The sequence below is a fragment of the Asterias amurensis genome, chromosome 17 (assembly GCF_032118995.1).
Source record: "Asterias amurensis chromosome 17, ASM3211899v1".
Lineage (NCBI taxonomy): Eukaryota > Metazoa > Echinodermata > Asteroidea > Forcipulatida > Asteriidae > Asterias > Asterias amurensis.
The window spans coordinates 9,956,216-9,982,567 of record NC_092664.1 but is presented as its reverse complement, the minus strand read 5'-3'; the positions used below and the strand labels follow the sequence as shown (position 1 = coordinate 9,982,567).

Here is a 26,352-nt window from a genome sequence, read left to right as displayed (position 1 = left end):
ATAAATCACGTGTGTCCCATTCAGAAACGCATGCGGTATCAGAATTTCTCAAAAACATGGACGGAGAGGAGTGACTTGCTTCTTCGAGAGAATTTTGCCCGAAATTTGGCTCCATTTTACCGTTTCTTGAAAAAGAAACGGTAGTTATGAAGTGCAAGACATGTGCTTACGAAGTAAATGCAAAAAGTAAGTTTGGAATAAATATATTTATTGTGGAAACCGGAGCTTGTAAAGTTGTGTGTGATAAAACTGATAGCCCCCTTGACTTGTGCGTTATTTGTAAAGGGGGTAGGCGGAGTCGGGACGTGGCCAAGGAGGCGGTGGGGGAGGAGGCTGATGCATGATCGCATACTCTATGATCGCAACAACACCCAGACTTTGAACATTAAACACATTAATGCAAACTCAGCTCAATGACTTTGACTCTGATGATGTAAATGACCTGTGACTGATAATTTGTAGTTGACAACAAATATTGATTTTTATTTTTTATTTTTTTAGGATATAAAAATTACATTCCTTTCACAGATTTTCAACAAAATGTCACAATTGTGTAAAGTTGTTTTTATTAATATTATCAGTGTTTTTTTTTCTTTGTATCACTCAGCGATGACCGCATATTTTACATCACTACCAATAATTAATAGCACAGACAGCATTTTTTGAATTAATGAAAACAGACCTACCAAGTCTCACGCATTAGGCGTGAGACTCACGCATTTGGGCTCTGTCTCGCGCTCACACGCATAGCAACCATTTTATCACGCATTTGGGCCAGATCGGGAAAAAAATAAAAATTAACAACAATGCATTGCCAAATCGCGCTCGTGTGTACAAAAACGCAATCTACAATGTTTGCACAATCTTCAAACTGCATGCAGTTCTTTAGAATCATCAACTCTGAGCTGCCGTACAAATTTGCAGATTGCACACGCTTTTGCTCTTCCAGCAGGTTCAGCTAAGATTCGGCAGAGCGCAAAACGCTTTGGCGCAGAGGTTTTTCCCCGATTCATTTAGCAAATTCGTTAAATGCGCTCCATCCACTAGCGAAGACACAACAGGCTGAAGAAGCGAGCAAGGGATTTTGGACATCAATTTTAGTCAATTTTATTTTTTTATTTTTCGGGGGAAATAATCTGACACAATCATATCTCCACATTAGCCATCAACATCTATTGTGTACCTCATGTGACTTTTAATTATTCTGAAGAGGTTTTTGATGCATTTTGGAACACTTTTTGTGCACAATTAAATTTCGGAATTTTGTTTTAGTTCATTAAAAAAAGAAAGTTGGGCCGCGGTTATACGAAAGGCCTTCTAAAACTGGCAATTCTTTTCGGGGGGGGGGGGGGGGGGGGTTGGTGGTGAGCTTTGAAAATTCTCAGGCATAGCTGGCCTCTGGACTTGGCATTTCTGTGAAAAGTCACTTATTGTCTTCATTCTCATTACAGCTGCATTACATGGTGTGGTCTATCATTCATACCTGCGTCTCAACTTTCACAAGAATGTTGAAGGTTGTCAGGAGGTCGTCGTTGCCAGAAAGACCTAGGACCACTGGTGAGTGAAACACTGGAGTTTTATCTAAAATTTCTTAGGAATTGTCCAAATTGTTTAGGTTTATATCTTGATGTTTACATACAGAAATGTTTGTACATTATTGTTGTTTAGTTGCCCCTGCTAGATCCATCAAAACACTCTTTTTCTGTTCTTTCAGAGGTTTCAACATTTATATTACTCTGAATTTTTAAAATTGGCTTATGAAAAAAAAAGATGCACAATAGATGAAACTCATTAGGTGATTTGTTGCATAATGGTTTCTTTTGAAGAATATAACGCCCAAAATTTTGTTTTTCTTCAAGGAAGACACAAAAACGAATCAGTGTAAAGGGTTTGCCACCTGTAGGGGGACCTCTGGTCAATTATGAAATGGTTTGAAAGAAAAAGGCACAATTTCGTTTTGAATAAAAAGTGGTTTATCATTCTGTAAATTTTGAAGAAAAAAACAACCCCAAAGTTCTTTGTTGGTACTTTTTAATTTTGTTTCAGAGGTTTTATATACCTTTGAAAACGGCAAAATTCAGTGATAAAGGTTCTATGCCAAATGTAGGGAAACCTCTGGCCATTGTTTTAACAGTGTTTAGTTGAAAAATGTATCACTTCATTTTAAAAGGCGATTTTTTTTAAAATTTGGTAGTTTTTGAAAATGACCCTCCCCCCCCCCCCCTCCCCCAAATATTTGGATAGAAATAGTTTTGTTTTATTTCAGAGGTTATATATTAAACTCTTAAGAAGAGCAACATTCAGTGATAAATATGGGTTCGCCACCCGTGGGGAAACTTCTGGCCTATTTTTTAACTGTGTTTTAGTACTACTTCATTTTTAAAGGCAATTTCTTTTATAATTTGGTAATTTTTGAAAATTACCCTCTCCCCTCCCCAAATATTTGGTTAGAAATAGTTTTGTTTTATTTTGGAGGTTTTATATTAAACTCTTAAAAAGAGCAACATTCAGTGATAAATATGGGTTCGCCACCCATAGGGAAACCTCTGGCCAATTTTTAAACTGTTTTAGTACTACATTTTTAGAGGCAATTTTTTTTATAATTTGGTAATTTTTGAAAATAACCCTCTCCCCTCCCCAAATATTTGGTTAGAATTATTTGTCTTATTTCAGAGGGTTTATATTTAACTCTTGAGAAGAGCAAAATTCATTGATATGGGTTCGCCACCCGTAGGGAAACTTCTGGCCAATATTTTAACTGTGTTTAGAACCACTTCATTTCTGAAAGGCGATTTTTAAATAATTTATTTTTAAAAATAACCCTCTCCCCTCCCAAAATATTTGGTTAGAAATATTTGTTTTATTTCAGAGGTTCTATATTTAACTCTTAAGAAGAGCAACATTCAGTGATACGGGTTCGCCACCCGTAGGGAAACCGCTGGCCATTTTTTTTAACTGTTTAATTGAAAAATGTACCACTTCATTTTAAACGGGTCATTTATTTTATAATATGGTAATTTTGGAAAATTACCCCCCCCCCCCTCAAATATTTGGTTAGAAGAACAATCTTCAGTGATGTGGGTTCGCAGCCCATCGGGAAACCTCTGGCCAATTTTTTAACTGCTGTTTATTAATTGAAAAATTTGCCACTTCATATTAAATATTATAGTTCATGAAAAAAAGCCCCCAAACATTTGGTTCTACATTTTAACTCTAAAAACAGAAGAGCAAAAATTCAGTGACAAAGGGTTCGCCACCCGTAAGGAAACCCCTGGCCGATTTTTTTAAACTATGTTTGATTGAAAATTGAGCCACTTCAAACTGAAAGTTGACATTTAAATTTTGAAAAATGAAGTAAACTCCTCTAAATATTTTGATATACAAATAGGTTCGTTTTATTTCAGAGGTTTTATATTTTACCTGTGAAAACAGAGGAGCAAAAATCAGTGACAAAGGAATTGTGTCCGTATGGAAACCCTTGGCCAATATTTTTTTAAATGTTTGGGGATAAAAAACCACCATCATTTGTTGATGTGTCAAAATCTTTACCTCGGCTGAATTCATCGCTACTGTGACAGGGTTTGCTTCTTTCTGTTTTCTCAGCAAGTAGAACCAATTAACCCACTTTGCTGAAACTTTCTCTGTTTTATTTCATCTTTCTAACCATTTGTGAAATAGACCCCAAGATGGTTAGGGTCAAAGGTTCATTTTTTATGTAAAAGTAATTTTTAGCTGTTCCGACCGTCCGTCGGAACAGGTATTGTTTTCGTCTAGATTTTTATTGTTTTTATTATTAGCTGTTCCGACCGTCCGTCGGAACAGGTATTGTTTTCGTCTAGATTTTTATTGTTTTTATTATTATTCTTTGTTTCTCCCCTAAATCCCATAGAGTTTGTACACGTTTTTGTGGCAGCCTAATCTCCTAAACCATAATACGAAAGAGTGAGTTTATTATACCAAATTGAAGCTTAGAACATAAGCTTAATTCTTATCGTAAAAAAATATTAATTTTTTTAATTAATAAGCCGTAATTAAGCTTATGAATATTTAATTAGCAAACCTAGTTAACACCATATCTCAAAAAGTAGACCGCCAATCCTGAAACTTTTTTCAGCTATACACTAGTCAGGTCCTGTTAATGTGATTTCCGACATAAAATTCTGGACGACGTCACCATGACGTCATGTATTGCACGTTTTGTGTCTGTGTACAAACACAATGGCTCTTGAAGTGTAAACAAACCCAGCTTTCCGAAACATAATTTATTCGATTAAAATTAAATTACATGTGTACACTTCCCAAAACTGCTCTAGATTAAGATATATTTTATTGATGATCATTTTAAAAGCATCAGAACTTATAGAAACAGTGTAATTATTTTTAAAAACCTGTATTTCCGGGGAAGTTTTTTCAAAGATCATGGGTACGGCGTAAAACTTGATTTGAATAGTCAAAATTGTAAATTGTTAACTTGACCAAGTCCTTATCCCATTTTCGACCGGTGTTATTGCGTTTTTTTGTTCAATATACAAAGATTTCTTATGGTTACCGACTAGCACAAGTCTAAACTTGTTCCCAAAATTTGACAAGCCTGAGCATGGTGCGTCGTGGACCGGGTTCATTTCAGGCGACGAGCATGGACGACGAAAATAGACCGCCCGGGATTTGGAGTTATTTACGGGTAAAGTCACCTTGTTCAAGCCGGGGACCATTTGCCTAAACTAATTCTAGTATTTCGCGTTACGTTCGGAAATTAGACCGTGACAAACAAAAATTCATCGACAGGAATACAAAAGCAGAGATTTTATTATGGTGCCGTTTCTCTGGTGGTTGAGTGGCTCAGTTTTATAGAGCTGCTTATAATAAACAGGGAAAACATTTTGCTTTACAAAAAGTGCAGAAATTGAGCAGAACCTGGATTCACAACTTGAACATGAGGCATGGTTAAGCTGCTTTTGTGTTTAAAAAGCTATTATGTAGTTTGGTCCTGGGCCAATGGCTTTTAAAGGAAAGAATCGCAGCGCTTACGTAATCAGGTAACTGTGCTTACGCTAAGCGTATTTTACAGCTTAGCTGGGAATGAGTTCTTCACGTCACAATTCGCATCAAAAAATTTGCTACAGTTGACTAATTGTGCTCAACTCCTGCGAAACTTTCACTGCGAAAACAGTGACTTAAAAATTTGATTTGCATTCGCAGGAAAAACCGTGGTTTACTTTAGACAAAAGTAGGCAGGGGCGACTAGTGTGCTTGGTGTTAAAGTCGCGACTACAAATTATTATTTGAGTCGCGACTACTGTTTTTCTCTACTCCCGTTATAATTGTGTCCACACATCGACTACAAAATTTGTCCCGACTACCTGTTTGGTGAACCAGTTGTGTTGCTTAAATTAATATTGCCCTTGCGGCATAGCTGCACAAATCTTGAGAATCCATACTGTATCCCGACAAGTGTCATAGTTAGGTTTGAAGTGCGGCTAGTCGAGTAGTAAATTTCACTAGTCACACCTATTCACAACATAATTAAAAATTTGTCCCGACGACCTGTTTGGTGAACCTGTTGTGTTGCTTACTACTATTCGCAACATAATTTACATCGCCCTTGCAGCATAGCGGCACAAATCTTGAGAATCCGTACTTAATCACGACAAGTGTCAGAGTTAGGTTTGAAGTGCGACTAGTCGAGTAGTAAATTTCACTAGACACACCCATTCGCAACATAATTAATATTGCCCTCGCGATACAAATCTTGAGAAACCGTATTTTATCTCGACAAGTGTCGTAGTCAGGTTTGAGGTGCGACTAGTCGAGTAGTAAAATTCACTAGTCACACCCATTCGCAACATAATTAATATTGCCCTCGCGGCACATAGCGGCACAAATCTTGAGAATCTGTGTTTATCTCGACAAGTGTCGTAGTTAGGTTTGAGGTGCGACTAGTCGAGTCATGATGCGAACTTGCTTAATGAAAAAGATTCAGTGCTCTGCAGAAGAATTGAATTTTGCGCTTACGTCAAGCGAAATAGACTGCTTATAGCAGGGATTTCTTTTGTTTGTGTGCTTTCCAAGCCTGCATATTTCACAGCTTAGCAGGGATATTTTTGTTTGTGCGCGGGGAAGCTTTGCATATGTAATCTTTGCTTTGAACTAATTGCACAGATATTTCAGCGCCTGAACAGTAAGCGAAGAATGGTGGTTGTATAAAAATGGGCAGAGTTTGGTTGAAGCAGACAGAGCCATAAAACTGGGTCGTGTTCTATTGGGGAAATTGTAGCTTGACATTTTATGACAGTTTTGGGCTTTGTGACGTACACATACAAATACAGAGTCAGATACAGACATTACCGTGCACAAATTGTGCAATTGAAACGTCTCATAAGAGCGCCCCCTATCAGCAGGAGTAGGAAAATAAAGGAGTATCCTACAAATTAATTATGTGTTTTTAAACACGTAAAATAATATCAAATGGAAGCTTTAGGATGTTTAGCTTAATTCCTATCATAAAACATATTAAAATTCTTTATTAATTAACCACCAGTGACCCTCATTTGCATATTAATTAGGAAATCTTTGCAGCATCATATCTCAAGAACTTTTGGCTGACATTTCAACTGTTTATTTTTAAAGACTGCGTGGGGGGTTGGAGATAATTTGAAAAAACTGTGACCTCAAGTTGACCTCTACTTCCGCGTCAACCGGAAGTGTCACCATATCTCAAGAACTATACAGCAGATTTTCAAAATATTTTCAGTTATAAACTCCTTAGGCATAAAATATTAACTTTAAAAAACCGTGACCTCAAGTTGACCCCTACTTCCAGGTCAACTGGAAGTGGGACCATATCTCAAGAACTATACAACAGATTATCAATTTTTGTTCAGTTATAGACTCCTTGGGCATTCACGATTAGTTTTAAACAACTTTGACCCCTTGTTGACCTTTACTTCCGGGTCAACCGGAAGTGAGCCCATATCTAAAAAAGTAAAAAGCTAATGTTCAAACTTCAGTTATAGACTCTAAGGCAATAGATATTAGCTTTGGAAAACTGTGACCCCAAGTTGACCTCTACTTCTGGGTCAACCGGAATTGGGACTATATATCAAAATCTACACAACCGATTTTATAGTCTCCTTGGCATTGCAGATTAATCTTTGGTAACTGTGGGCCCATGTTGAGCTTTACTTACGTGTCAACCGGGAAGTAAGACTTTATAACAAGAGCTACACAACTTTTTTGAAACCTTTTTTCAGTTATATATTCCTTGGGCAATGAAGCACATAATCCAAGCAAAACAACACGGAACAGCTTTGTGTTTGTTCACAAACACTTAATGTCTAGTTATTCTTTGTTTCTCCCCTAAATCCCATAGCGTTTGTACACGTTTTTGTGGCAGCCTAATCTCCTAAACCATAATACGAAAGAGTGAGTTTATTATACCAAATTGAAGCTTAGAACATAAGCTTAATTCTTATCAGAAAGAAATATTAATTGTTTTAATTAATAAGCCGTAATTAAGCTTATGAGTATTTAATTAGCAAACCTAGTTAACACCATATCTCCAAAAGTATACCGCCGATCCTTAAATTTTTTTCAGCTATACACTAGTCAGGTCCTGTTAATGTGATTTCCGACATAAAATTCTGGACGACGTCACCATGACGTCATGTATTGCACGTTTTGTGTCTGTGCACAAACACAATGGCTCTTGAAGTGTAAACAAACCCAGCTTTCGGAAACATAGTTTATTCGATTAAAATTAAATTACATGTTGTACACTTCCCAAAACTGCTTTAGATTAAGATATATTTTATTGATGGTCATTTTAAAAGCATCAGAACTTATAGAAACAGTGTAACTATTTTTAAAAACCTGTTTTTCCGGGGAAGTTATTCAAAGATCATGGGTATGGCGTAAAACTTGATTTGAATAGTCAAAATTGTAAATTGTTGACCTGACCAAGTCCTTATTCTATTTTCGACCGGTGTTATTGCGTTTTTTTTGTTCAATATACAAAGATTTCTTATGGTCACCGACTAGCACAAGTCTAAACTTGTTCCCAAAATTTGACAAGCCTGAGCATGGTGCGTCGTGGACCGGGTTCATTTCAGGCGACGAGCATGGACGACGAAAATAGACCGCCCGGGATTTGGAGTTATTTACGGGTAAAGTCACCTTGTTCAAGCCGGGGACCATTTGCCTAAACTAATTCTAGTATTTCGCGTTACGTTCGGAAATTAGACCGTGACAAACAAAAACTCTTTGACAGGAATACAAAAGCAAAGGTTTGTTATGCTGCCGTTTCTCTGGTGGTTGAGTGGCTCAGTTTTATAGAGCTGCTTATAATAAACAGGGAAAACATTTTGCTTTACAAAAAGTGCAGAAATTGAGCAGAACATCTGGATTCACAACTTGAACATGAGGCATGGTTAAGCTGCTTTTGTGTTTAAAAAGCTATTATGTAGTTTGGTCCTGGGCCAATGGCTTTTAAAGGAAAGAATCGCAGCGCTTACAAAATCAGGGAACTGTGCTTACGCTAAGCGTATTTTACAGCTTAGCAGGGAATGAGTTCTTCACGTCACAATTCGCATCAACAAATTTGCTACAGTTGACTAATTGTGCTCAACTCCTGCGAAACTTTCACTGCGAAAACAGTGACTTAAAAATTTGATTTGCATTCGCAGGAAAAACCGTGCTTTACTTTAGACAAAAGTAGGCAGGGGTCGCTAGTGTGCTTGGTGTTAAAGTCGCGACTACAAATTATTATTTGAGTCGCGACTACTGTTTTTCTCTACTCCCGTTATAATCGTGTGCACACATCGATTACAAAATTTGTCCCGACTACCTGTTTGGTGAACCAGTTGTGTTGCTTAAATTAATATTGCCCTTGCGGCATAGCTGCACAAATCTTGAGAATCCGTACTTTATCTCGACAAGTGTCATAGTTAGGTTTGAAGTGCGGCTAGTCGAGTATTAAATTTCACTAGTCACACCCATTCACAACATAATTAAAAATTTGTCTCGACTACCTGTTTGGTGAACCAGTTGTGTTGCTTACTACTATTCGCAACATAATTTATATCGCCCTTGCGGCATAGTGGCACAAATCTTGAGAATCCGTACTTAATCACGACAAGTGTCGTAGTTAGGTTTGAAGTGCGACTAGTCGAGTTCACTAGTCACACCCATTCGCAACATAATTAATATTGCCCTCGCGGCACATAGCGGTACAAATCTTGAGAATCCGTATTTTATCTCGACAAGTGTCGTAGTCAGATTTTAGGTGCGACTAGTCGAGTAGTATAATTCACTAGTCACACCCATTCACAACATAATTAATATTGCCTTTGCGGCACATAGCGGCACAAATCTTGAGAATCTGTATTTTATCTCGGCAAGTGTCGTAGTTAGGTTTGAGGTGCGACTAGTCGAGTCATGATGCGAACTTGCTTAATGAAAAATATTCAGTGCTCTGCAGAAGAATTGAATTTTGCACTTACGTCAAGCGAAATAGACTGCTTATAGCAGGGATTTCTTTTGTTTGTGTGCTTTCCAAGCTTGCATATTTCACAGCTTAGCAGGGATATTTTTGCTTGTGCGCGGGGAAGCTTTTCATATGTAATCTTTGCTTTGAACTAATTGCACAGATATTTCAGCGCCTGAACAGTAAGCGAAGAATGATGGTTGTATAATAAATGGGCAGAGTTTGGTTGAAGCAGACAGAGCCATAAAACTGGGCCGTGCTATAGGGGAAATTGTAGCTTGACATTTTATGACAGTTTTGGGCTTTGCGACGTACACATACAAATGCAGAGTCAGATACAGACATTACCGTGCACAAATCGTGCAATTAAAACGTCTCATAAGAGCGCCCCCTATCGGCAGGAGTAGGAAAATAAAGGAATCTCCTACAAATGAATTATGTGTTTTTAAACACGTAAAATAATATCAAATAGAAGCTTTAGGATGTTTAGCTTAATTCCTATCATAAAACATATTAAAATTCTTTATTAATTAACCACCAGTGACCCTCATTTGCATATTAATTAGGAAATCTTTGCAGCATCATATCTCAAGAACTTCACGGCCGACATTTCAACTGTTTGTTCTGAAAGACTGCTTGGGGGTTGGAGATTAATTTGAAAAAACTGTGACCTCAAGTTGACAGTAGATTTTCAAAATATTTTCAGTTATAAACTCCTTAGGCATAAATTATTAACTTTTACAAACCGTGACCTCAAGTTGACCCCTACTTCCAGGTCAACCGGAAGTGGGACCATATCTCAAGAACTATACAACAGATTATCAATTTTTGTTCAGTTATAGACTCCTTGGGCATTCATGATAAGTTTGAAACAACTTTGACCCCCATGTTGACCTTTACTTCCGGGTCAACTGGAAGTGAGCCCATATCTAAAAAAGTAAAAAGCTAATGTTCAAACTTCAGTTATAGACTCTAAGGCAATAGATATTAGCTTTGGAAAACTGTGACCCCAAGTTGACCTCTACTTCTGGGTCAACCGGAAGTGGGACTATATATCAAGATCTACACAACCGATTTTATAGTCTCCTTGGCATTGCAGATTAATCTTTGGTAGCTGTGGGCCCATGTTGACCTTTACTTACGTGTCAACCGGGAAGTAAGACTTTATAACAAGAGCTACACAACTTTTTTGAAACCTTTTTCAGTGATATATTTCTTGGGCAATGAAGCACATAATCCAAGCAAAACAACACGGAACAGCTTCGTGTTTGTTAACAAACACTTAATGTCTAGTTTTATTTACTTTTTTATATTTACAGGCATCAAGAGATTGAGTACTCCTGACGAGAATCAACATCTTCGGATCAGTCTACACTTATAGACCTCAAGACAAGAGCTCACTGGAACAAGGACATGAAATCACCACCGGCGACGACGACAACGATGACGACCTGATGCCACAGAGATGTCTTACTGATGAGGCAGATTTTTTGACTGGTTTATTCATTGAAAAATGCGCCACTTCATACAAGGTGATTTATAAGTTTTGAAAAACAAGCCCCCAACTATTTGGTTTTATATTTTATCTCTGAAAACAGAAGAGCACAAAATTCAGTGACAAAGGGTTCGCCACCCGTAAGGAAACCCCTGGCCGATTTTTTACTTGTGTTTGATTGAAAATTGTGCCACTTCAAATTGAAAATTGACATTTAAACTTTGAAGCCAAATATTTTGATGTACAAATAGCTTTTGTTTTAGAGGTTTTATATTTTACCTGGAAAAACAGAGGAGCAAAAATCAGTGACAAAGGGTTCGTGTCCGTATGGAAACCCTTGGCCAGTACTTTTTTAAATGTTTGGGGAAAAAAGCAAACTTTATTTGTTGATGTATCGAAATCTTTACCTCGGCTACTGTGACAAGATTTGCTTCTTTCTGTTTTTTCAGCAAGTAGAACCAGTTAACCTATTTTGCTGAAATTTTCACTGTTTTTTTTTTCATCTTTCTAACCATGTGTGAAATCGACCCCACTCCCCCAGGATGGTTAGGGTCAAAGGTTAATTTTTTATGTTAAATTAATGTTTATATATATTTTTATATATTTACAGGCATCAAGAGATTGAGAACTCCTGAAGAGAATCAACATCTTCGGATCGGTCTCAATTAGAGATCTGAAGACAAGAGCTCACTGGAACAAGGAGATGAATTCACAACCGGCGCAGTGCAATGACAACGATGAGGACCTGATGACACAGATGTCTTACTGATGAGGAGGCCGATTTTTTGACTGTGTTTATTCATTGAAAAATGCGCCACTTCATATAAGGTGATTTATAAGTTTTGAAAAACAAGCCCCCAACTATTTTGTTTTTTATTTAAACTCTGAAACAGAAGAGCAAAAATTCAGTGACAAAGGGTTCGCCACCCGTAAGGAAACCCCTGGCCGATTTTTTACTTGTGTTTGATTAAAAATTGTGCAACTTCAAATTGAAAGTTGACATTAAAACTTTGAAAAATAACGTAAATCCTGCCTAATATTTTGATATACAAAAAGGTTCCTTTTGTTTTAGAGGTTTTATATTTTACCTGTAAAAACACAGGAGCAAAAATCAGTGACAATGGGTTCGTGTCCGTATGGAAACCCTTGGCCAAAATTTTTTTAATAAATGTTTGGGAAAAAAAGCAAACATAACTTTTTGATGTATTCAAATCTTTACCTCAGCTACTGTGACAGGGTTTGCTTCTTTTTGTTTTCTCAGCAAGTACAACCAATTAACCTATTTTGCTGAAACTTTCACTGTTTTTTCATCTTTCTAACCATTTGTGAAATCAACCCCAGGATGGTTAGGGTCAAAGGTTCATTTTTTATGTAAAAGTAACCTTTTTAAATATTTTTTTATATTTACAGGCATCAAGAGATTGAGTACTCCTGAAGAGAATCAACATCTTCGGATCTCTCTCAATTAGAGATCTCAAGACAAGAGCTCTCTGGAACAAGGAGATGAATTCACCACCAGCGACGGCGACGTCGACAACGATGATGACCTGATGACACAGATATGTCTTACTGATGAGGAGGCCGATTGTTTGACTGTGTATGTCCATTGAAAAAAGCGCCACTTCATATAAGGTGATTTATTAGTTTTGAAAAACAAGCCCCCAACTATTTGGTTTTCTATTTAAACTTTGAAAACAGGAGAGCAAAAAATCAGTGACAAAGGGTTCGCCACCCGTAAGGAAACCCCTGGCCGATTTTTTACTTGTGTTTGATTAGAAATTGTGCCACTTCAAATTGAAAATTGACATAAAAACTTTGAAAAATAACGTAAACCCCGCCAATATTTTGATATACAAATAGGTTCCTTTTGTTTTAGAGGTTTTATATTTTACCTGTGAAAGCAGGAACAATAATCAGTGACAAAGGGTTCGTGTCCGTATGGAAACCCTTGGCCAATACTTTTTTTAATGTTTGGGAAAAAAAGCAAACATAATTTGTTGATGTATAAAAATCTTTACCTCGGCTGGATTCATCGCTACGGTGACAGGGTTTGCTTCTTTCTGTTTTCTCAGCAAGTAGAACCAATTAACCTATTTTGCTGAAACTTTCACTGTTTTTTCATCTTTCTAACCATTGGCGAAACAGACCCCAAGATGGTTAGGGTCAAAGGTTAATTTTTTATGTTAAATTAATGTTTATATATATTTTTTCATATTTACAGGCATCAAGAGATTGAGTACTCCTGAAGAGAATCAACATCTTCGGATCTCTCTCAATTAGAGATCTCAAGACAAGAACTCACTGGAACAAGGAGATGAATTCACAACCGGCGCAGCGCAATGACAACGATGATGACCTGATGACACAGATGTCTTACTGATGAGAAGGCCGATTTTTTGACTGTTTATTCATTGAAAAATGCGCCACTTCATTTAAGGTGATTTATAAGTTTTGAAAAACAAGCCCCCAACTATTTGGTTTTATATTTAAACTCTGATAACAAAAGAGCAAAAATTCAGTGACAAAGGGTTCGTGTCCGTATGGAAACCCTTGGCCAGTACTTTTTTAAATGTTTGGGGAAAAAAGCAAACTTTATTTGTTGATGTATCAAAATCTTTACCTCGGCTACTGTGACAGGGTTTGCTTCATTCTGTTTTCTCAGCAAGTAGAACCAGTTAACCTATTTTGCTGAAATTTTCACTGTTTTTTTTTTCATCTTTCTAACCATGTGTGAAATCGACCCCACTCCCCCAGGATGGTTAGGGTCAAAGGTTCATTTTTTATGTTAAATTAATGTTTATATATATTTTTATATATTTACAGGCATCAAGAGATTGAGAACTCCTGAAGAGAATCAACATCTTCGGATCGGTCTCAATTAGAGATCTCAAGACAAGAGCTCACTGGAACAAGGAGATGAATTCACAACCGGCGCAGTGCAATGACAACGATGAGGACCTGATGACACAGATGTCTTACTGATGAGGAGGCCGATTTTTTGACTGATTATTCATTGAAAAATGCGCCACTTCATATAAGGTGATTTATAAGTTTTGAAAAACAAGCCCCCAACTATTTGGTTTTTTATTTAAACTCTGAAACAGAAGAGCAAAAATTCAGTGACAAAGGGTTCGCCACCCGTAAGGAAACCCCTGGCCGATTTTTTACTTGTGTTTGATTGAAAATTGTGCAACTTCAAATTGAAAATTGACATTTAAACTTCGAAAAATGACGTAAACCCCGCCAAATATTTTGCTATACAAATAGGTTCCTTTTGTTTTAGAGGTTTTTATACTTTACCTGTGAAAAAACAGGAGCAAAAAACAGTGACAAAGGGTTTGTGTCCGTATGGAAACCCTTGGCCAACACTTTTTTAAATGTTTGGGAAAAAAAGCAAACATAATTTGTTGATGTATCGAAATCTTCACCTAGGCTACTTTGACAGGGTTTGCTTCTTTCTGTTTTCTCAGCAAGTAGAATCAATTAACCTATTTTGCTGAAACTTTCACTGTTTTTTCATCTTTCTAACCATTGGCGAAATCGACCCCAGGATGGTTAAGGTTAAAGGTTTATTTTTAATGTAAAAGTAATTTTTGATTTTTTTTTTGCTTTTTCTGATTTACAGGCATCAAGAGATTGAGTACTCCTGAAGAGAATCAACATCTTCGGTTCGGTCTACACTGAGAGGAACTCAAGGCAAGAGCTCACTGGAACAAGGAGATGAAATCACCACCGACCACGACGACAACGACGACCACCTGATGCCAGAGAGATGTCTTACTGATGAGGAGGCCGAGCATCCATCCCAGTATGGGTACTTAAATAAAATAAGGATCCTTTATCACTGACAGTGCCATCAAGATTGTCTCAAGAAACAAAATGAGGCTTGACAACAAAATTAAGTCTGGTTCCTTTTTTTTAAACTTTGAGCATTTCGAGCGGGTTCTGATTGGTACACAGGAACCAGACAAAATGGCCGAACTGTGGTAAAGGTGTTTTTAAACTGTCAGTGTTGCTTACATTAGTTTGCGATAACTCGTGCTTTATAGCTTGTTTTGAAAAAAGTAGTATCTGAAATTGAATTGTTAACCGTCGTGAATTGTTGATATTGATCGATCCTCCCCTAACCCCTGGGGTGGGTTAATCGATTGAAAGAACGGTGCATGACTTTCATCCCTTTCTGCAAGGGGTTGTGTCACAGCAAACTTAGTAAAGTTTTAGTTAAGTGGCTTACTGTTGTACCACTACCATCACACATGACTTTCATTCCTTTCTGCTAGGGATTGGGTCACAGCAAACTTAGTAATGTTTTACATTAGTGACTTACTGTTGCACCACTACCATCACACATGACTTTCATACCTTTCTGCTAGGGATTGGGTCACATTAAACTTAGTAAAGTTTTAGTTTAGTGGATTACTGTTGTACCACTACCATCACACATGACTTTCATCTCTTTCTGCTAGGGATTGGGTCACAGCAAACTAAATGTTGAGGTTCATATGTTCATACATGACCTTTGAAGGGAATGACTGGTACTTTCCACCTGCCCTGTTACCTCTGACCCCCTTCGTCTGTGGGGTAAGGTTACTGTCAATTTTTGCGGATGTATGTCAGAAATGGCCATTTTACCTCTGCCCCCCTTTCCACCTGGGGTATTGGTTGCAATAACACAGTGATAAATCTTGAATCCTGTGTTGTGAATTGTTTCTATAGACTAACGGGCCTGTATGCTTTTTTTTTGAAAAGGCAAGGGCACCAGAGCATTTTCTCCTTGGTTAAACGCACCCTATGAGGAAATTGTATATCTGTACTGGATCATTTCAAGGGCACCTAGGCAATGACCAGGGGCATCGAGGGTATCGCCTTTGTTGCCCCCGTGAAGTATCGGGTCTGGATTTGTTCATTATCGTGCATTTGACTGCATCTGTGATCCAACTTCACAAATAGAAGACAAATCATTACATGAAACATTTCGCTTATCATTCTTTTTGTTGGCCACACACACAAATTAAATTACTGTCAAAGCTATTCTTAATTTTTGCTTTAAACTTTATTTTGGGACAAGAAATACGACAGCGCGAAAAGATTTGTCCTTTTTGGTAATTTGGGTCACAAGTGCAAAATATTTGTGTATTTTACATAAATTATCTTTATTGAGACATTCCCACGAAATGAGTTCATACAAAATGCGTACAGTTTTCATATAGAACGCTCGACTTTACTTCCCAAAATACAAAATTCTAAATTCTTATTTTTTGTTTTACTCTCTTTGCAATTTTTTTTCCCGCTACTACTTTTGAAACTTTGCTCACTTTAAAAACTCTTCTTTTCTAGATTTTTCCCAGAGTTGGAATATCCTAGCAAATTTTACAGAAATTTTTGTTTACAAAACTTTCTGTAAAATTTGCTTGTGACTCAAATTGTGGGAGTGTCTCTGGTTCTATTTTGATACTTTGATGATTGTGAAGCCAAGTACAATTTGCACTCAATACAATTAATGCAAGCGGAACACATCCTAAAGTTGTATTCTTGGGACCAATCTTCATGACATACAAGTACATCATCATTTTAACTAAATTTATTCCTTTTTGGCACGACATGTTTGGATAAGTGTGATGCACACCTGTCCAAACTCAAAATGAAATCTGAGTACAGCATCAATTTAACCAAATTTATTCATTTTAGTCATGACATGTTTGGATGAGTGTGATGCACACCTGTCCAAATTCAAAATTAAAAAGTTCAATATTTTTTACGAAACAATCACAAACTTCTTTTGAAAATGTTTTTTTTTTCTTCTTTGCATTGCTGCGACAGTAATAGTTAACAGTTCTAAATTTTATTTAGTTTTTTTTTGCATCAGCTGATACAAAAAAAATTATAATTTCAGAGATAACTTTATTTCAACTCAAGGATTGTAAGTGTTGTACTTGGCTGTTTTTATAACTTGAAAAATTATGTAGTAAATTAATTGGTTACCATTCATTAAATGCTGTAGAAAGCACCACTGAACTGTAGAAGCAGCAGAGTTGTGCAAACGTGTGTGCTGGTCGGTGTGGCTAACTACTATCTGGAAAGTGTGACGACCTAATGATCCAAGAGTTAATGGTTGGGTAAGCATTTTATTAAGTGAAATCTTGTTAATGTGGCGCTGGTAGTCTGTCTTACCTGTGTCCTACCTTACATGATTGACAAACTATTTCAACTTTCTCGATCTCCGACAAAAAACAAAACCTAAGAAAGAAAGGATTTGGTTGCCTGTTGAAGTCTTTGGGGGCCTTTATCAAAAGTGTCAAGGACTGAGGACCATTGCACTTTTTTGCACATTTTTTACCTGATCATTTTGTTATCCTAAGTTGGTACCCGTCTCTCTATACTGTTCCTGTGTAAACGGGTCTACTTTTTGAGCAACTTCTCTACACTGGACATCCTCCTCTGATCTGAGGGAGCCTCTGAACTTGACGGATGAGGGAGACTTCTACCCAGATGTTGGTGCGAGGGTCGGAGAAACGAGATTCTGAACATGGCTATTCACATTTCAATCAGGTACTCAGGCTTTTACATTGGTTTCACTTGTGTTAAGAAGTTTTGACTATCAAAAGGAGATATCAAAGATGACATTTGGATTGTGTAGGAAGTTAACAGGGTCCTTTATAGAAGAAACATCATTGCTTAGATAGATGCGGTTAATTGTGACTGGTTCAATTCTCTGCCACAGTAGGTTGTATATGTACACTCCTTCGTCAGTTAGAATAGTGTTTAGATTTTAGATTTAGTTAAAACCCCGCTTGAACTGGTTGACAACATTCAGTCTATGGGTATGTTCAGACAGCGTACTAACTTAGACCCGAACCGGTCTAACTTTTACGAGCAGCGGGGGGTGGTCGTAAAAATAAAAACCCATTGCGTTCAGACAGCACAGAGTTAAACCCGATCCGGTTTATCTTCGGTTTTAAGAGGTCAAAGTAGACGCGACCCCGTTGCTCTACATCCGGTTTTATTCATCAGATTCACGCACCGAGTATGCCGAGATACTGAGTGCCCCATGCCCTGGATGATCAGACAGGGCATAATTATTGGATACAAATGGCTCACTCGAACGCGGTAACAGTTTTACCGTTGGGAGGATATGGGCACTTAAAACAAACATGAACACGACTCGAAATTATTTTTTTAAACAAACAAAATATTGATACAAACCGCCGAGAAAACTCACCAAAATATTGTCCATATCCATGAAACAGAACACGTTTCATTTTTGTGTTTTGTTTTATACCACCGTTTCCGATTTAAAAAATACTTTTAGTTTGTACTTCAATCGATTGGAAGTTGCGGTCTCTCAAAAGCTGGTGCCGCGATTTTTATTCCGATTCGTTCATAAACACAACTACACACGTGCAAGTTACGTAAATACATGTACTTTGCAGTATTTTCCCAACTTCCCAACAACGTGGTGATATTGCTGGCGTAGGGAATTTCCCCTACACACAGCCTCGCGCCCACTGCAGTTCATTCTCCTAGATTGAAAGTACAGCACGCTAGTAATGGTGACGGCAATAGAAAGGCATATCCACGGGATCGGTGATGGATAACTATGGGATATCAGAGATTGATCACTATGGGATGGCAGCGCTGTACACATGTGAGAAGCATTACAAAATATGCTTCTTCGCTGCGCTCGTAGTATGCGCATGAAAAACAGTTTCAATTTATTGTAGGACACTCAACAAAAAAAGCTTGGAAAATATAATTTTGTTTCAGAATTTAATGAATCATGGGCGTGGGCCTGTGTTAAACTGCATACACCGATCGAGAGGGTTTCGCCAACTCGGTAAGCGGCAAGAAATTAATATAAATACTCGGTGCTTTTCAGCATCAGAGGCAACAGAAACCGTATACAAGCACTCCGGGTCCCGGGCGTGTGCATTGAACCACACAATGGGTCGTCCGTTGTGAGTTAAAACCGGATGTCATTCTGTCCACACGCAGTGTTAAAAGATAAACCCGAACCGGTTTAGACTTAGACCGCCTCGCTGGACGGTTTAAGTTTTGGGGTTTAAACCCGATCCGGTCTAACTTTATTTGCGTTCACACGCACAAAAGTTGAACCCGAACCGGTCTAAGTGGACTTAGACCAACTTTAGCACGGCGTGTGAACGACCTCTATGACGTTAACTATTGGTCTATTTCAGTGACCAATTAACTAGGTTGTTCATTGTAGGTTTTGAGTGGTCAGCTTTATGACAGATTCTACAGTAGGTATGTTAACGACAATCAGTTGAGGAAATGATTTACAAATGATGTTAACCAATAGACATTGCTTTTTCAACAAATACTGCCACTGTGGTGTGCATGATTTGTATACATTTTTCATAAACATAGTAATTTTGCTGCAGTAGGTGTTTTAAATCCTTCAGGGTATTAATTATTGATAATTGTGAACAGTTTTTACAACTGGTTAACCCTTTTCCAGCTGAACATGGTGACGACACTCAGGCGGTTTACAAACACTCACAAAATTTGTTCAGCCGCAATGTTTGAATCTTGTTTCTCTAGTTATTTAGGCTGTTAAAGTGACAAAGACACTTGGTCATTAAAATGTTGACAGGTTCTAAAAAGAGTTGGCAAGTTTAAGATATGTAACCTGTAGAGAACGTCTCAACATGTACAACAGCGTAGTGTACAATGGATCAAACTAGGTGCTTATTAGCAGATTAGCAGATTAGCAGTATTAGTGTAGACTTATTCAGTTAACCTCGGAACAAACATAGTAATTTGTCACATGGCTAGGTATTTATAGGAAGCATAAACACTAGTCCAGTATTAGTGTAGAATTATTTAACAAATAACTAAATTAGTTATTTCTCAATTTGCTTGTTAGATTGATTTTGTTATGAATATTATGCCAAAAAGACACAGCAGGAATAGGTTATCTAAATAAGCCATCACTTTGTTACTTTAGTCATGCACTGTTTGCAGAATCACAGGTGTCTTTCTACATGGAAAGTACACCAAGTTATCAGCGATCTTATCGTCACTGATAAAACTTTAATTTCCCGACATCGACGTCACACTCATTTTTATGCAAAAACATTGTAGTGTATAATTGTTACAAAATCATTAGTACGCAGTGGTTGGTTTGCAGATTTACATGAAGTTAAGCAGTAGGAGTAGTTGTTGATCCTAGATGTTCAATACTTTATTGGGACTTCATCAGCAATTTGTAGTTCCATAGGATTTGAAACTTTGTTGTACTTAGTATCTTATCGTCACTGAAAAAAAACCTTAATTTTCCGACATCGACGTCGGACTCATTTTTATGCAAAAACATTGTAGTTTATGATTAGTACTAAATCATTAGTATGCAGTGGTTGGTTTGCAGATTTACATAAAGTTTATTAGTTGGAGTAGTTGTTGATCCTAGATGTTCAATACTTTATTGGGACCTCATCAGCAATTTGTAGTTCCGTAGGATTTGAAACTTTGTTGTACTTAGGATCTTATCGTCACTGATAAATCCTCAATTTGTTTAGGTTATTTTTTTATGTAGAGTTTTTTTTTCTTAGTCTAGTTATCCTCCATAAACCCAATGTCATCTACAATATCTCCTGTAACGATACTCTGCAATGAAGATGCAAATCTGATGTTTGTGTATAACCTAATTTTTGACTTTGAAATTTGACTTCATTTGAACGTGTAATCACACACACTGTTAAAATGTTGCGATGTTTTAACAAATCCAAAACAAATTTTAGAACGTCTAATGCAAGTGAAACCAATACATTCCTGAGTATGCTGTTCTGTTTTTTTTTGTGCTTTAAGTTCAGCCGCCATGTTGGAATCTTGTTTCTCTGATCAGCGCATCATCATCCGGGTTGAAGTCTTCGTTATTCTGATGGTACAGGACTCAATCGGTGACGGAGTGGAAGCGTCCTTTTACACTTTAACCAAAATTCAAACTTGAAACTTTACTCCAAGAACTTAGCGACGTGTTTGCCCGAACAGGGGGAGACGTCCGATGGTACACTTGATACAGATTCATCAAACATTTTAACGGGCAACAGAATCCTTTCCGACTTTTGTTTTGGACTTTGAAAAAAAAATCTTAAGTTTGTTTTGGGCTTCGGACTTTTAAAAAACAATCTTTTTAGTTTGTCAATCATGTAAGGCAGGACATTGGTAAAACAGACTATCAATGAAACATTAACTTGATTTAACTTAATAAAATGCTTTCCTTCCATTGATACTTAGATCATTTAGTCGCTTCACTTTCTAGATAGTAGTTGGCCACACCGACTGGCACACACGTTTGCGCAACTCTGCTGCTTCTACAGTTCAGTGGTGCTTAAAAAAAATCAAAAAAATCCTTAAAAAACGCCTTTTTTATATAGACTAAGTCAGCCAAAAAAATTTCTCGTGCCGTTGTACGGTTCGAAATTAACTCCGTAAAAAGTTTGGCCCTACCCCCCCTATTATTAAAATATTGATCAACCAAGTGCACCCCCTATAGGGGTGCAGAAGAGACTGTATCCCAAAGCAATGTACACCAACAATATAATCAACTAGAAATTTGCACATGACTCTTATACAAGGCGTCAAATTCAAATTACAATTAGATTATATAGCTAGGTACATCAAAATGGAATACAGCCCCTTATTAAAGGTATCGTCTTATAGCTTGTTGTGACTTTATATAACAATAAAATGGAGTCCCATTGTGGACTTAGTCATTTTTTGACCAAAAAACTAGCCATTGTTTGTACTTAGTAATTTTTTGAGCAGAAACTCATAGTTTGTACTTAGTCTTTTTTTGGACTTAGTCATTTTTTGACAAAAACACTTGGTAATTATTGACTTTCTGGGTTCTATTGTGGACTTAGTCATTTTTTCGACCAAAAAACTAGCCATTGTTTGTACTTAGTAATTTTTTGAGCAGAAACTCATAGTCAATGTTTGTACTTAGTCTTTTTTTGGACTTAGTCATTTTTTGACAAAAACACTTGGTAATTATTGACTTGCGGTGTTCTATTGTGGACTTAGTCATTTTTTCGACCAAAAACTAGCCTTTTTTTGGACTTAGTCATTTTTTGACAAAAACACTCAAAAACTTTCCAAGATTGATATTATAAAGTCACAGAACAAGCTATAAGATGCGGCCTTTACAGAAGATACAACATTGGTAGTTACGCTAAATAGCAATATTGTGAATTGAATTGAATGTTTATTGCGGGAATTTATGCATTACCTTCAATTTTGGTAAGCATGCAAGTAAACATTCATCTAAATGTCCACTTGATGTAAAAACTGTATTGAGTTAAACAATAAATAAAGAAATGTGTTATGAAAACGCTGCAAGTTTGAGATAACGTTTTTTGTGTCAAAATTTGTGCACTCTATATGCAGTATATGAATACCAATGTTGTACCTTCTTTATAAGTAAGAAATGCAACCTGTAAACCATAAAGGAGTCAAATTTAATTAGATTTGTTTGAAAAAAACAAAAAACGCTTTGATTCTGTAAATATTCTGAGTTCTTGTAAGATGAAGAAAAAGCACAAAATTTGTTTTGGCAAGTTTGCAAAACACAAATAGTTAATTTATGAGACTAGTTTTTTTGTTAGTCATGTGGACTCCTTTTGGATAAAACAGGTTACATTTCTTCCTTGGTTGATCATTTATATTTCTTAGCTATGGTTGTTATTTGCCAGCTGATATTTCTTCGCGAATATTTTGGGGGTTTAAGTTCAATTTTGAAACTATACACATTTTCAATACTTTTTAATTAACACAAGTATGAATTGAAAGCTGTATTTGATTTTACAAATACAATTTTTGAATTGTGGCACTTGACAAGTGCATTAAAAAAAAAACACATTTTGAAATAATTTCAATGAAGTTTTCAAAAAGTAATTGTACATCAACTGGCATATTTCCAACCATCAATTTAAGCAACTATCAAAATGAATAGTAAGGAAGCAATAGGAGTGCCAAAGCACCCACAAAAACAAAATTTGTTTTAATTGAAACATTAAGGAAACATAACATACAGTATATAGTCATAATCAAGTTCTTGAGGTTGGGGTGGGTGGGGGTAATGTCTAACAGTATGGATGCACTAAGTGAGTGTTATTGTTTTCTTTCTCTGGAAGACATTTAAAGTTTGTTCAAATAAATTTGTTCAAATTCAAATAAACAATCTAGTCTGGTTTGCTTATTATTTTCTGATGATTCCTAATATTTTGACAACTTGTAACTTTGATGCCTTCTTGGTGTTGATGAACTAATTAAAAATAAATTTTAGAAAATAATTAAGGTTGGGATACTTTTGGTAATTATCAAACAACAGTCTCCTCACTTGGTGTGCCTTAATAAATGCATAAATAACAAACCAATGGAAGGTTTGGCTCAAATGGTCATTAAAGTTTAAAACAAATTATGAAAGAAAACCCCATATTCCGTTTATGAAATTGTGTGCTTTCAGATGCTTGAGAAAGGCTTCATGCCTGAAGCCTTTCTGAGAGTAAATGTTTTGGGGTGAATTTTTTTTAACACTTTTCCAAAACATTTTTGTAACATCAACATGACCAGTGCTCTAACGTTTTCATGGTAATTAATTTTGGGAGTAACTACCAAGTATCAGATAAACTATACTGCTATTTAATAGGATGCATTATTATAAAGCTAATTTTTTTTTCTCAAAAATCCTTGGGGGCCGACCGTAATTAAAGTTTTTTAGTAGAAATTTAACTGATTCTTCGGCGGCCCCACAAAAAAAGAAGTCATAAATAATGTGGGTCTTAAGAGAAAAAATGAGAGAAATTTTGGCAAATTTATTGGTATAAATTATTCTGGCCCTACAGCTAGTAATAGAATATGATTTACAGATTGCCTCACAGAATGGTTGAGGCTGTGTACCTCAGTGACTGCTGTTGTGGCTGGAAAGACTGCTAAGATGCAGGGAGAGGCAGCATACACTTGATGAAAGGGAAACATCAGATTCCACGACCTCTGAAAAAGAACAAAATTATATTTTGAGTATATTAGTGTTCATACAAATGAGGGGATATAAGAAGTATAAGGCATTGGGAAAATTACTTCAGGGGCCTTTAAATTGTTCGGGGGCCTTTAAATTTTCTCCACATATAAACTGCTCACAAAAAGTAAGGAAACTTTTTTCAATCCAGTATATTTGTTATTATTTAATACTCTCTTTGTATATGGTATATATCAATGCAAAGCTGAACTGTTCCTCTTTAAAATGATACCACATTTGCAATGATTACATGTTGCTGGACTTGTCTACATGAATTACAATGAGGCAAAGTCACAAATCAAATGTGCCAAAATTAAAAATTACCGTTGTCTCTGTGAATGGTCAATAGGTAGTGCTCATTAATCAAACCGATCAAGCTTTTCAGAACCATTACACAGTGATTTTTACCAGTGAGCTCATCGGACACAATTTACCCTCATCTCATGGAAAAACACCTTGTTTGATGGGTATTTGCAAGAAGATATTCTACAGCCGGATGCAGTCCCATACTTGCAGACTTTGGACCAAACCCCATCTTTCAAGATGACAACGCTCGCCCCCCTCGAGCCCGACTGGTGACTGACTACCTGAAAAATGTTGAGATGCACCGGATGGATTGGCCCGCTAACAGTCCAGACCTGGATCCCATGGAACATCTGTGGGACCAGCTTGTTCTTGCTGTCCGCGCCAGAACCACCAACATATCAACTGTGGCTGACCAAACCAGGGTCCTTAATGAAGAATGGAACGCCAATTCCTCGTCATCAGCGCATCACAAGACTTGTGTGCAGCATGAGAAGAAGGTGCCAAGCTGTCATCAACGCCTTCTGATCATCCACTCGTTACTGAACTTTTTGTATCAATAAAGTGTATTAAGATCAGTAACTTGTCTTGCTCTATACCAAATTTATTGTCTCAATCAAGTGGATTAAGATCAGTAAGTTGTCTTGCTTGTTTGAATTACAGCGTCAACTCATACAGTAACACAAAAATATTGCAATATTTGGCACATTTGATTTGTGACTCTGTCTCATTCTCATTAACGTGGTCAAGTCCAGCAACATGTAATCATTGCAATTGTGGTATCATTTTAAAGAGGAAGAGTTCAGCTTTGCAATGATACATACCATATACAAAAAGAGTATTAAATAATAACAAATATACCGGATTGAAATAAGTTTCCTTACTTTTTGTGAGCAGTTTACATGACATGTACATAGCCCAGGTTGGACTCCCCTGATGCAGGCAACGCAACGAAGTCCAGGGTATAAAGGTCCCGTACCATTGCAAAAATATTAAACCTAACTCAGGAAGCTGAACTTTTACTAATGATGTTCCTTGTAGTCGGAACTCCAAGACAGCATTATTTAAAATTGTTGAATTTTCTCATTTAGTGTAAATATTTTTGGGTCACACTATCAATTTGGTACATGACGATCACATCGCCAGTGCAGGACTCCGACATATTTTCAGAAATTTTTTCATCCATGAATATTCCTCTTTTGCATCAACATATCAATCACTTACCTGATTTAGAAGATTCTATGAAAATCCGTGCAGTTATCATGTGAAAGTTGTTGAATTTTGATGTCGGTTTGCGATGTAAAATGTTGCAGAAAATCTGCTTTCACCACACACCATGCCCGCGCTCAGAAAAGAAAATGGCCGCGGGGGAGCAAAGGGTAGTCTGGTCTCCTGACCAAAGATTCCTATACGTCTCTTGTCGATAGAGCCTAGTCGAAGATTTTTGGGTCTTGGGACCAGACTAAGTAAAGGGGTGCACAAACCTCATTCACAGGGGTGATCGATCGGCATCCTTTTATTGGCCGAAATTTGAAAGAATCATAGGGGGTGAGGCCAGCACTTTTCTCAACTTTTGCCTATTTTGGGGGGTAGGCTTTTCTGCAGACTTTTTTATTGAACAGATGCCAAGAATAACAATATTTGAAGCAATAACTAGGAAGTTGTGATTTTTTTATTTTTACTTAAAAGTTGGGGCAAAACTTAAAAAAACTATAAAGGGTAAGGTCCAGCATTTTTATCAAGTATAGCCTTATGATTTTTTTTTTCAGAAGCGAAAAATTCATAAAGCTACTATAGCCTTGTGTTTTTTTTTCGAGCGCAAACTTCACAAGGCAAATGATTTTTTAAGAGCAAACAGTTTACAAGGCTATAGCCTTGTGTTTTTTTTAAGAGCGCAAAGTTCACAAGGCCTTATGATTTTTTTCGAGTGCAAAGTTCACAAGGCCTTGTGATTTTTTTAGAGTGCAAAGTTCACAAGGCCTTATGATTTTTTAAGAGCGAAAAGTTTACAAGGCTATATATACCCTTGTGATTTTT

At 36.9% G+C, this 26,352-nt stretch overlaps 1 long non-coding RNA gene across 2 annotated transcripts; it reads left to right on the top strand.

The window, feature by feature from the left end:
* The first annotated feature begins 51 nt into the window (after positions 1 to 51).
* On the top strand, positions 52 to 12,602 carry LOC139950170 (uncharacterized). 2 transcript variants are annotated; one of them, XR_011787621.1, is made up of 3 exons: positions 52 to 186; positions 1,452 to 1,557; positions 12,387 to 12,602. It is a non-coding gene; the product is annotated as an uncharacterized lncRNA (long non-coding RNA). The 2 variants fall into 2 exon arrangements; XR_011787622.1 differs by lacking the exon at positions 12,387 to 12,602 and adding an exon at positions 10,801 to 11,003.
* Positions 12,603 to 26,352: the final 13,750 nt, after the last annotated feature.